Source organism: Anser brachyrhynchus, assembly GCF_964034855.1.
Source record: "Anser brachyrhynchus genome assembly, chromosome: 22".
Lineage (NCBI taxonomy): Eukaryota > Metazoa > Chordata > Aves > Anseriformes > Anatidae > Anser > Anser brachyrhynchus.
In genome coordinates, this window is record NC_137715.1 from 7,953,507 (window position 1) to 7,966,339 (window position 12,833).

The 12,833-nt window shown below is 44.0% G+C and overlaps 1 protein-coding gene across 1 annotated transcript in view; it reads right to left on the minus strand.

Moving 5' to 3' along the window:
• Positions 1 to 12,833, minus strand: part of LOC308181640 (acid-sensing ion channel 2) — a 526,264-nt gene that overhangs the window by 233,405 nt on the left and 280,026 nt on the right. The window lies entirely within an intron of this gene.

A 12,833-nucleotide genomic window follows, 5' to 3' on the forward strand; every position in this document is an offset into this window, starting at 1 on the left:
CTGGGGAATGGCTTGGAGGCATGGCACGGAGGGATGGATCTTCAGCCCCATTTTCAGGTGTCCAAGGCTGGGAGGGGTCGAAGAATGCCCTGAAAGTGAGAGATGTGCCAGCATTAGGGAGTAGAAACCTGGATGCAGGAGTGTGGAGAAAGTGCTGATCCTGTTCCACGCAAATAAAAAGATATTTTGAGATGCATAAGGCATTTAGCATTGCTTCATAGCAGATGCTCTCCCATTCTTTGGGAAAGAAAGCCCTTAAAGGGTGACTGGAACACCCTGTGCTCAGGGGGCAAGTAGTGTGATATGCAAGCCAGACTGTGGCTCAAACTAGAAGCTTCTACCCATGTCTGGGAAGCACTTGGCTTTAGCTAATGAGCTATTTGCAAAATACCAGAAACAAAGGCAAACAAATGCAAACAATGGCCTCAAGCTACAGCTTGTAGTGAGGCATTTTGTATCTGCACTCTCAGACTATGAAAGATAGATCTAAGGCTGTAACAAGATCACTATAAACTTAAAGTATTAGTCCCGAAGTTAAGATTTCTCTTCTCTTTACACAACCTGCCAGTTAAAAGCTTTTCTTTTTTTTTACAGCTTCTGCTTGATCTGCACCTCAGCTGTGCTCTCTGAGTTTTTTCATGACTTGGGATTACTCATTAAATTTTTTGTGTCAGTAAAATTCCAACTGGAACTGAACCTTGATTCTCTGACTGCAGGGTACAGTGCTTGCTTATAAATTGTAAAAGGAGGCACAGCGAAGAAACTACCGCAATTCTGAAATTCTAAGAATGGGAAGGAGGAACTCTGAGCACAGCAGACCTATGACATGGGACAATTTTTTCCTCAAGGCTGTTCTGGTAGCTCCATGAATACAGCATAGGACTGGGACATGGAAGCCCTAATTCAAGTTGTTGCTCTGTCCTGGGAAGAATAAGGAGCTGAACTAAACTCTTTGTCATTTCAGGTGAATGGTAAATCACTGAAAAGTTATCTCACTGTTCCGAAACAGCAGACAGGTGTTCCTCCAAGCAAAAATCCATCCAGAACCCCAGAATATGAAACACCAAGGTCATTACTTTCAAACTTTGTATCATATGCTCCCATAAAAGCCACGAGGATTCTCATTCAAAACCTCCTCCCAGATTCCCTACAACTGATTTTATTTCCACTTTGACCATGACCTAAGAAGAACCTGTATTTTTAACCGAGTGTAGACTAGTCTGTAGTGCTATTCCCTCCACATTTTCCAGAGGAGCTGATTTCTCCCTGTGCTCTCTGGCACAAGGGTCTGACCTGGTGAAGTTCCCTAATTATTATCCACAGGAGCACAGTAAGGTCAAAGACGGCTGTCACGTGTGTGAGGTTAGAACTGGGGAAGGAAGGGTGACAATTCTGCAAGTAGCAGTCCCCTCAGCCCAGGGGGAAGAGGACAGATACTGCAATGGGCAGACATGTCACCCGAGTCCCTGTCATCCTGGAGGATTGTAGGATTGGAGATGGAAAATTGCAGATGGAAAATTGTAGGCATGTAGGCATCCCCATTGGAGCCAATCTTCTTAAAACTCCCAAGGTTCTTCAGATGCCTTCTATTGTCATAGGATTAGCCTGTATGTACAGCACGAGGGGAAACGGGATTTGCCCCACTAACACTGCTACCTGGGCCTGCATGTGGGAGCTGTGATGAAAATCCATAATACCCCCAGATCCCCAAAACTCCAAAGTAACTGAGCATCCCATCTCTACAAAGCACATTCACCACGTTCTGTGGCAGTGGCCTTCCTCCTTCAATGCAATGGCCAGGTGCCTAAAGGAAACAAGAGGTCCATGTCCCTGTCACTAGGAACCCAGCAGAACCCCCAACAGAGGGCTTGATGGGTTCTGAAGTGACCTGGGAAGTCCTATTTTCTTTGAGAGGATAGTAAAGGTCTCTCTCTCTCTCTCTCTCGCTCTCTCTTTATATATATTAACATGTATAGATATAAATAACAAACAAAGCATTCAAAAATAAGCTGTGAAGCAGAAAGGAAGATATATTTAATGGAAACAATGATCTCCGCTGATTAAATTTTTCTGTGGGAGTCAGAGAATGACTGGGCTCGAAGTCCCATCTGCCTAAGCAGAAGGATCGCATCGACTCCGGCTGGGGACCAGTAGGAGGGCAAGAGGCAGGAAACTGGTCTAGTCCGTACCTGTTTTGTAAGCAGAGGACACCATCCTGCAGATCTCTTCTTGGACTTCCTAGTAACCCTGAAGGATTCCAGATTAGAAAAAGGTTTTGTTTACTTGGCCCTGCTGAGAAATCCTTCCTCCTGTATTGGTTTACAACCAGTTGGCTTTTAGAAGTTCTTTGGCCCAAAGTAGGGCCCAGAAGACAGGGTCGAGGAAGAAGCTGCAAGCGTAACCGTGGGTAAGACGTCACTTGAGGGAGACCTTCACTGCAAACAGCTCTAGTGAGAGAATAGAGATGAAATTCCTCCTCAGTTTTTATGTGTGTAATCCAAAATTATGTTGCTGAAGAGAGTCTGATATACGTGTCTAGAAGGGAACATGATTATTATTTTCCAGTGCCTTTCAGAAGCACCTGAGGTGAAGCAAGGACCAAACAACACTGCTATATCAGAAGAGTCAAATTGACTCTTTATTTGAAAGCATCCCAGTAAAATTAGTAGGCTTTGAAATTTCACTGCCTCAGAGATTGGTTTCTTTCTTTAAATCTTCCCAAAGATAATCTGGATAATACATTTTTTAAGGATACAAAGTCATCTAGTTTCATTTCCTATTCACTGCGGGGGGTGGGGGGGGGTGGGGAGAATATATTTTTAAATGGAAAATTATCCATTTTGAATGGAATCCGGATATAAAGGCCAGTTAAGCTCCTTCAGAAATAATCAAACCCATATTATTGTCAACTCCTTTAAAGAGACACTTTTCTACAATAATTTCTAAGTGATATTCTTTATTCCTTTCTTTTTGCAAAGCCTTTCCTTCCATTGCTAAAAACCATGAGTTTTGTGAGTTATGATGGTTCTTTGCTGGGTGTTTTATGAGATAAATGCATAGTCCTACAGATGCTGCAACATTTTAGTTGAATAAATTCTGTACAGATAGCACATTCAACATTGTGTAATGTCATTCAAGCCAACCTCATACTGACAAAGCTGTCATAAATCATGGTTTGGGCTATTACCCAGGTTATGTTTTTAAGGCAGCTCAACCATTCTACATGACACAGAGCCTACAAAATAACATTAGCTCTTCTTCTCCACTTTCAAAGGCACTCCATTTCCCACAGCAGTACACAGCAAAGTGAGGTGGAGACATCTTAGCTGCTTGAGGTACAGTGCAAAGAGAAGGCCAGTTTTCCTACTGGGAGAGAATTAAGGCTCTGGTAGGTTTGTGATGTGGCTGCTAATCCAAAATCCTGATCTGACCCTGAAAACTCAACTGCTTGACAAGCCATTAGTAACTTCTATGATAGGAAGAGTCCTCCAGAAGCATCCTTGGCGTTCCCCCTCATCCTTGAAGCTCCTTACTACGATACCTTCTAGTCTCCTGTGAGGTTCAGCAGTTGCTCCGAAGTCCCAGTCATCAGTACCTGAGCTCTGACTGAGCAGGAGAGCACAAAGGAGTCTCTGGATGACAAAGTGATTGGTGCCAAGTGCCCCTAGCAGCTCCTAAAGGCCTACCTCCTCACAGCTCTTCTCCCACACAGAAATAGCTGTCACTCAGCGCTAACATGACACAGACTGTCGAGACAGAACTGTCTACTAAACCAATACATTAGCCACCTTCGAGGTGCTCTGAGCTGTCATACAGAAGGACAGGTCTTTGGAGTGACATCAGCCCTATTATTGCTAGGCAGAGCTAAACCCAGTAATTCTGGCTGGGATGCACCCTGGGAGTTGGTGGCTCAGCTGCTGTCACTGCAATCTTGTCAAAATTTCATCAGAAGGAGTGAGCGGTTTCGTTTTGTCCTCCTCACCTCCTTTGTTGGAGCCACAGAGAAGATCCTCTTTTACCCTGGAGGAAGCATTCCTCAGGTGCCTCTTTCATCTTACTCATCTTTTCAAGGCAAAATCCTGCTGTTTGAGACCATTCTTTCCCCAAAAGAATGGGAAATTTATTTACATGCTCCAGATCAGTCTTATTCAATGCCTTTTGCTTTTAACAGGGAGCACGGTCAATGGTAAGTGAAGGTAGACTCACTTGGTCTGCTCTGTCTTGGACAAAATGAGGACAGTCATCCACCTAAGGCTGGGTATCTACAATGTAAGCATCCCCACTGGAGCCAGCCCCGTGACAAGTGCCACACAGTCAGCAGAGCACTTGCAGCACTGAAATCAGATAACGCCGTGCACTGATCAGGGACTCAAGCCTTTAAAATTGCAAGGGTGGTTCTCCACCTTCATAGATTGATGATTTTGTTCTCCCTTTTCCCCTACTTTTTTTTACTCCGAGCCACATATTTCATTCTACCTAGAGTGCAAAGTTCCTGAAATTTCTTTACTGCAGTTTCACTATTAATTCTCCTGCTTGAGACAGTAGAAAGCTATTGCAAACAGAAAGTGCTTCAAAATGATCTGGCATCAGAAAAAAGCTTCCTCCTACCCTCTTCCTTCCCAAGAGAGCACAAGTACTGCAGGTCTTTTTAAGGATGAGGGAGAGATCTCACCCTCCACACAGTCAATGCATAGTGGCTACAGAGGGAAGATCATCTTGATTAGCAAATTACACCAGCTCCTAGGCCCTTCAGCTCCAGTTGAGGTGGTGTAAGCTGTGGCAGCACCCCACGGTTCTGTTAAGCCATACTGGGACACAACTGACCTTCTAGCACTCCGCTGAGTTACACCAGCTGCCACTTGGCATGGCATTTGCTGGGACAAGGAACAGGAAGAAAGAAGGCAATTTTGCTCTGCTTCCTGAATTGACCCAATTACAGCCTGATCTGGATGCCTTTATTCTGTGTTAAATACACCCTGAGGTACTGCTCAGAAGCAGTAATGCCTTCCACAGGGCACGTACCACCTGAATGGGAAAAGAGCTGAGATGGTTTCTAATCAGTGACCATTGCACTGCCTTGATTACCTATGGATAAGCCCTGCTCAGTCCCTGGCTGCCAAACTGAAAGAAAAGGCAGAGATGACCTTTAAAACCTGAACCGAGATTACAGTAATTGGGCAATAATATGAAGCAGCAAATACAAGTCAAAATGATCCCTTTGACTTCAGTGAGAGGAGCAGCTAATGCATTCAGGAGTGTACTCATTTCCACTTGGCATCAAGATTTTAACCACATCTGCTCAACATGTTAGGCTGCTAAGTGGATCACTTTTTCATACAAGGGACTAACATCATCTGTGAAAAAGAGTGTGATAGAGGCAACCAGATGTCTGAAGTTCTGTGATTAGAACTGCATAAATAACTGAAGTTTCAGTTCACTGACCAAAACTCCCAAAATAGGAAATAAATATTCATTTTTTTTCCTTTCCTTTTTTTTTTTTTGTGGGATGATAAAATCTTCTACAAACTTTTTTTTGAGTCAAATGAAATGTTCTGCATTGTCTTCTATAAATTACTTCATCTGGCTTTTAAACTGTAGTTTCATTGCTTGCTTTTTGTCTTCTTGTGTATGAATGAGAGCACCTTAGACCCACCCACTCCAAATGCTGTTTGAAAAGGAAGAACTGAAAAGCTTCTGATTTTAAGTTTGTTTTTCACTGAAATAGTCTTAATGAATTTAGCATAAACATGCAAATATATTTAATCATTCCAACTCCTGAACCGTTAACATATAAAACACTTTAGCCAAGTATTTAGCTTTGCTTTCTGCTATCATTTTTGTCTGATCGCTGCTAAATTTCCAAATTATTTATATTTCTAGATGAAGGGTTTCACCTCAGGGCACGTTGCCATGCTGAACATCCAGAAGGACTGATACAAACCAGATGAACATCAGGTTCCTGTAATGGGTAAGATGTATTTGTTCATTGTATAAAGAAATAAAAAAAAAAAAAAAAAGAGAAAAGGGATAAGATGGTTATAAAATAGATAGTATTTTACACGAGGTTGGGACAGAGCTTCCCGATCATAATAGAACCTTGATATATGATGACAAAGTTGGGGAGGGGGGGGATTTGCTAACTATCTGTAAGGAATTTGGGAATCTGCGAGGGAGATAAGGTTGCACAATGTTGCCTCAATGAAGGGGAGGCTTATTAGGCAGATAACAAGAAGGGGGGGTGTTGGGTAAACATCCTTGAACAGGTACGAAGACTCTGTGAAATACCCCATCGCAAGACATCCTGTCTGCTACTTCACTCCCCCCACCCAAACATTAGCACAACGCGTGAGCACCAAAGAGAGGAAGCAGCCCCCCCCCCCCCTTTGGACTGCATAGCCGCAGCTGGTTCAACAAGCCCGGACAAGCTGGAACTCGGATACTATAAAACAGCACCCCCGGAGAAGGAAAATTGCGCGCCGCTGCGGAGTCGGAACTCCCCGGCCGCCCAGCGCTGTTTTGCTTCTGCTTGCTTACTTAATTAATTAATAAATTCTGTGATTAATAACATTTATTAACAGACCGACTTCGTATGCGAGTCTGTTCATAACAGTTCCCATTGCATGGGGTCTGGAACCCAGACTTCCTTCCTTCATCTCTGCCTGTCCTACTGCATAATCCCACTGAAACAGACCCTTACTAGAGTCTCTTACTAGAGTCTCTTCCATGCAGAGACACGATGGCATTTGTGAAATGCACAATAAGCACTGGCAGTAACAGCTTCAGGCCCTGGCTCAGTGAGGATCATTCAGGGTTGTGGCTTCTGCAGGTGAGCAGCGCTTCTGTGTCTCCGCTTGAAATATTCACAGGCTTTAGCATGCTTGATCCTGTTTCTTCTTGCCCTTTGAAAGTGGATAGACCCTTTGTTTTGTTTTTTTGTTCACCAAACTACTTGGAAAATTTTGAGTAACTGACTGCGAAGGCAAAGGAGTGTGGGTTTTCATTGCCATTGCAGTCATTATTGAGGCTTTTTCTTCTTATCTCCCAAGGGCACTTCATGTTTGGAAAAGATTTATGACCATGTATGTACAAATACATAACCTAATCCCATCATCATATACCTTTAGTTTCCAGTAAATGTATCTCTTGGGTTCTGAGCAGATAGACAGTGTAACTGGAAGTGTTGCAAACTTTCCCCTTGTAGGACTGAATTGATATTGTTCCAGTCAAGGACCACTGTGTTTTATTACCATGAAGGCCCCTGGTTCATTGGGTGACCTTAAACAAATCATTTAACTTCTTATGTCTTTGTGAACCCAGCTGGAAAACTTTGTGCAAAACCATCCAGCAGGCAACTTATAGCAAGCCACATGCCGTGCCTGTATTTGAGCTTTCCTCAGGGAAATAAAGTGCAAATGAAAATTGCAAACCATCACCAACCCATAATAAATGTTTAAAGCACATGCTGGAGTCAAGAGAAAAAGACTAAAATTTAAACATGAAGCAAGCCAGACTATCAGTTATGTTTTTAAATGTTTTTTTTTGTTGTTTGTTTGTTTTTCTTTTTAATTTAGTCCTGCTTAACTCTTCTTAAATGTCAGTTTCTGCAAGCATGCTTGTTATTTCCTCTAACATGACCATATGGGTTGCATGAACTAATTGATGAGCTGACAGCAACCTGCACTGTGTTCCCCATCTTAATGATTTTACTTGGATCTGTCACCTTGAGACTTAGCCAAAACAACCCAGTCCTTGCTTTTTGGAGACAGCAGAGAAGTGCACACACCTCTGCACTTGCTGACCTGCACCCAGCCCTGGTGCTGCTGCACAGACCCAGCAGGCTGGGTATATTAACTTTGGCTTGATGTTTTAGTGGCTCCGTGAATCACATCAGCCTGGAATATATGACGTGGATGTGAGCATAAGAGAGGGCAGTTGCTCCCCAAGCGCTACTACTTTGAAGAAATGTAAGGATATCCCATCCTGTCTGACCACACTCAATCTTTAGCATTTCATTATATGGCAGAATTCAAGACAACACTAGAGTAGGCAGCTGAATTGATTCCACAGGGTGAGGTGGGACTAAAGGACCACATGAGGATGGGTAAGAACAATTTGATAGTACTGAAATGCCACAGAGCTGGAAGTTAGCCCAGCACCTGGCATTCCCCATCAACTGCTTCAGTGGGCAGTTGATGTGTGTGATAGCTGCACACTGGTGTCTGACCCTGAGGATTCATAGTCATGTTACAGTTCTTTGAAAGTTTGGGAGGAAAAAGATAGAAAGAGATGTAGAAGAAGAAAAATAGGCCTTTATGATCAGAGATTAAGTTAAATACCAGAAACAGTCTGAAAATAAATGTTAAAGGATGTCAAGCTGGGGAAAGTGCTCTTAAGGTAATGAAAAAAAAAAAAACGAGCACAAAATGAAAACTAATAATGAGGTATTTTCCCCAGAACCCACTCTGAAGAGCTGAAGAAGTGGAGCTGTACTCCATGTTCCAGTGGCAAGCCCAGAATCAGATTTCGGGTTCAGGGCAGATCAAGGGGTAAAAGAGAGGAATTCATCAGGAAGCTGAGCTCCCAGGGAGGCAGATTATCTACTGAAGAGGCAATGGAAGAGAAATAAGAGAACAAAAGGTGAGGCAACTTGCAAAAAATCAGGCAGAAAATAATGAATAAGAAAACATTAGCAAAATACATGCCATTCTCATTAGGTGCCAGGCAGGAGGGAAAACAGTAACCTAGGAGTCACTTTTAACTCAGCAAAGATATCAAACTGTGCTAAAAAATGTATCATATTTCTTTCATTTTTTACAACAAACCCAGAAGCTTTGCACAAAATGTAAAAAAGAAAACCTAACGTGAAGCAAACAGCTAATGGACTGCAAATGCTGGGCCTTATTCAAACAAAAATCCCTTCAGATATGAGAGGCTTACTTAAAATGCACCTGAAGTCCTTCCCACTCATGGGATTCAGTGGATTTGAGCTCATAATTTGGAGCTGTGCTCATCTCAGACATGAGATCCTAGGGAAACACGTCACCCAGCCATCATGAGTGCAGTAGCATGCGTGAACGCTAACCTGGCAGGTCTTGTTGAAGAGTTCAGAGTGAATCTTTCTTTCTTTCTTTCTTTTTTTTCTTTCTTTCTTTCTTTCTTTGAAAACTGGATTTTTTGGTGATGTGTGTAAAATGCCTCCTCTCCCTATAAAGAAAAATTTTATCCATAATTATACGATGGCAAACAGACACGTTTCTTTTTTTCTTACTGAGGAATATTAATGACAATCATTGTGTGATAATTTGAACAGAACATTTGGGAATTCTTATGAAACATTTTGGAGGATTCAAGGATATGTCACTCTTTTCCACAGACAGTCCATCAGTTCCTGCTCTGTTCTGCAGTACATATTCCCAAAATAAGCACTGCTGAGATATAGGCAGTGGGAAGGTTATTGTCTTCACTGGCAAGCTGATAAACGAAGAGGCGAGGTTGTGAAACTGCACGGATAAAACAGTATTTAAGGCAGCATGCAGACAGTGGTGAAACATTTCCTGCAAAGCAGCAACATGAAATAAAACAGGACACTAGCATATGAATTAAACAAGTAATACACTGTGCAGAAACTGGGTTTCCCCTTTCTCTGAAGCATTCAAAGAACAGGAAATCAAGTTCACAGCCCCTACCAGCAGCAGGAAATCTGACTACACATGGACCAGATGTAAATACTGATTTGCAGCAAGACAGTCCTCACCAGAAACTTTCCTGCGTTGCTTGGGCTATAAGCTATCTCCATGCTTCTCCCAGGAGCTAGGCATGCTGTCACCTCCCTCCTCACAACTAACAGTCACTCTACTGCATACGTACCACCTACCTTTTCTTTCAGAGATGAACAAACTGATACGTGTCTAATTAAACTGAGCAATCTTCCTCAACTTTTATTTAGCTTTCAAGTCTGATACTTCTATTTCAGACCTGAAGAATGGCAAGTGTGCCTGAAAGCTTCTCTGCTTTTTCCAACTATACTTAATCTAATAAAAGATAATACTTCCACCTAAAAGCTGGTCTCTCACCAGAAAATCAGACCCTTCATAAAAAGCATTGTATTAGTCCCTGAGGTTTTAGCTAGCTTGCTTGTACCTATTAAATTCCATGTAGCAACGGGACAGCTCTTGTGTGGCCACTGAAGGTAAAAACGGGGGGGAGGGTGGGGGGGGGGGGTGGGGGGCAACTTTTCATGCTCTGAGCTCTAAGGAGTTAAAAGGCTTTGTTTCCCCAGGGGATTTTATCAAAGCCATCAGATCTGAGGGAGAATCTGATGTCAACGACTGGCTCTTGTTAGATGACACTAATCTATGCTTGGCCACGCACATACTCAGAAGCACCTGCATCCTGCTGTCCAGTGATGCCTCCACTGTGTTTGGCTCAGGAAATCCAGCAGACAGGAGCTGGTCAGAGCTGCCTGGTTTTCTGACCATGTCCAGGGTGAAACAGTCTTGCAACTGCTCTGAGCTAAGCTGACGGGGATAGTCAGGTGGCTAATTTAGAGGCTCCTGTGCATCACTTCACATCCCTCTCTGCCGTACAGTGCCTGAGAAGGGTTGTTTGTAAGCAGGTTGGAGCCCACGGAGTGGCAGGTACTACTCACATACCTGGTGCTAACTGAACTGCAGCCAAAGGGGTGCAGATCTAAAATGGAGAACAGACCACAGAAACAGTGATGGCGGAGATGATCAAAGTCAGGAAAGTCTTGGGAAAAAGCTCTCAGCAAAGGTAGGCAGAGGACTTCTAACTGCCCCACTGTCCGTGGGGCCTTTGCTTCTCACTGTGGAGAAATGTTCTTGTCCCAGTCTTGGTACTGTATAAGGGTGTAGAAGAGCACAAACAGGCTGGAAAGACCTGATTTAGGAAGCTCATGCCCCTGTTCTCTGCCTCATGGTGCACTTAAAGCCCTCAGAACACTGCCCCCCCTGGGGACCAGCATCACTCCAGCTCCACAGACAAGAAGCCCCCAGAAGGACACAGCTCTGCTTGCCTTGTTGGCACTTGTTACGACTGCCACATGGCAAACTAACCCCTGCTCCCCCTGCACACAGCTGCATCCACCCTTTGACACCCTGTCTTAATTACTATGATGGATTCCATGCCTGGGCAATGCAACAGTGGAATCCATTTTGTAAATTAGCTCAATTAATGTGCTGCTGATCAGGACTCCATCCCACTGGGCTGGAGGCCAATTTTTTTTTTTTTCCTGCTGCTTCCTCTGTAGGGATGGCAACAAAGACAGTCCTCACATCAACTGCTGCAAGATCACTCCACGTGCCTTGTTCCCCAGAGCTCCGAGTCCAACGTGGAGCAGTAGAGTTCCTGCCTTTTCTCTGTTAGGCTAACACACAGTGTAAGGGCTCTCCCAGTGAAGCTATTTTCCTTGCAATTATACTCCACAAAGTTTCTCCTGTTAGTCTTTCTGTCTCACTTCAATCAGCGACTCTTCCACCCCTCTGTACTCAGTGCATAACCCTTTGAATATAAGGGATGCCCTGTGAAACATAATGAGACTGTTATTCCCACGCACTCCATAGCAGGGCTATCAGCTTCATTCAAACTCTATTAGCCACTTACAATTGCTCTCAGAAGATTTTCTGTAATGAATTCACCCACCTATTGAGAAAGATTTTGCAGAATTCAATTTCCTTTTGCATACCTTTCTGTGAATTCCTCTCCCTGCCCATTTCGGCGCCGCCTCATTCATTTCCACAGGGCGGCAATAGGGAACCCTGCAACCAAACTCCTGGTAGGTGCATGGGCTAAAGGATTTGCAGCCGTTTCTGGGGCTCAGCTCACTAGCGAAGGATTCCCACTGACTCCACCGAGTCCCGGGTCTCCGTGGCTGCCTGCTCAGTAACATCCCATGCACTCACAGCTTTCAGCACCCTCCAGCAGTGCTGTCAGTGGATGGAGACTCCTTCAGAAACCTGTCCAAGCACTGCCAGGGCATTGGGAGCTGGCAGGCATGGGAGAGGAGCTTGTTCTCCAGGGTTAATCATTCCTTGTCCTCTCTGCTGTGCCTCTTAACAAGGCCTACTGTGGGGGCTGCTCCTCTGATTCAGCTCATCAGGAACTATGGTAGGGCCGCTGCTCTCTCCAGCTGGCTCCCCAGAGCAGACATCAGATAGGAATAACTAACAGCCATTTATCGCAGCAAGTCACCTTCAAACCATTGAGCTGAAGAAAAGCCCTCCCCTACCAATACCTTTGCCTTGAGCCTTCCAGGCTCTGCTGATTGTATTAATTTCCTTTAGAAATACAGTAATGTCACCTGACATCTTTTAGGGCAAACAGTGGGGAACAATTTGAAGTTTTGCTCCTAATGAGAAGCAAATTGCTGTCTCCAGCCTGTGTTCTGGACTAATGATACAATCACATCAGGCACGATTCAGAATTCGGGGGAGGAACAGACAGCTATAGAAAGAGCCACCGAGAGCCAAGCATGGTGAACTGTACATCACTGCACCCATTACGGGGTGCAACTGGAGGTAGTGTGTGTAAATCACAATGTCAGCTCCTTCTGACATATGAAGAATGCAATTATCCCTTCACCAAACTGATACAATTTATTCAGCGTGGGTTTACCTCCCTTTTTTCAATTTAAAACTAATTTGTTTGAATGGATTTGATTACAGGCAGAAAGATTAGGGCACAGATGTAGAGAAGCAGCTGCTCCAGGTGAATACTTCCTTCCACACAAGAAGGGGAATTTGGACCCCACAGTGCCAGGTCCCCAAAGCCCAGCAGGGTCTTTCAGGCTTCCCAGGCAGCAAATCCTAACCCCT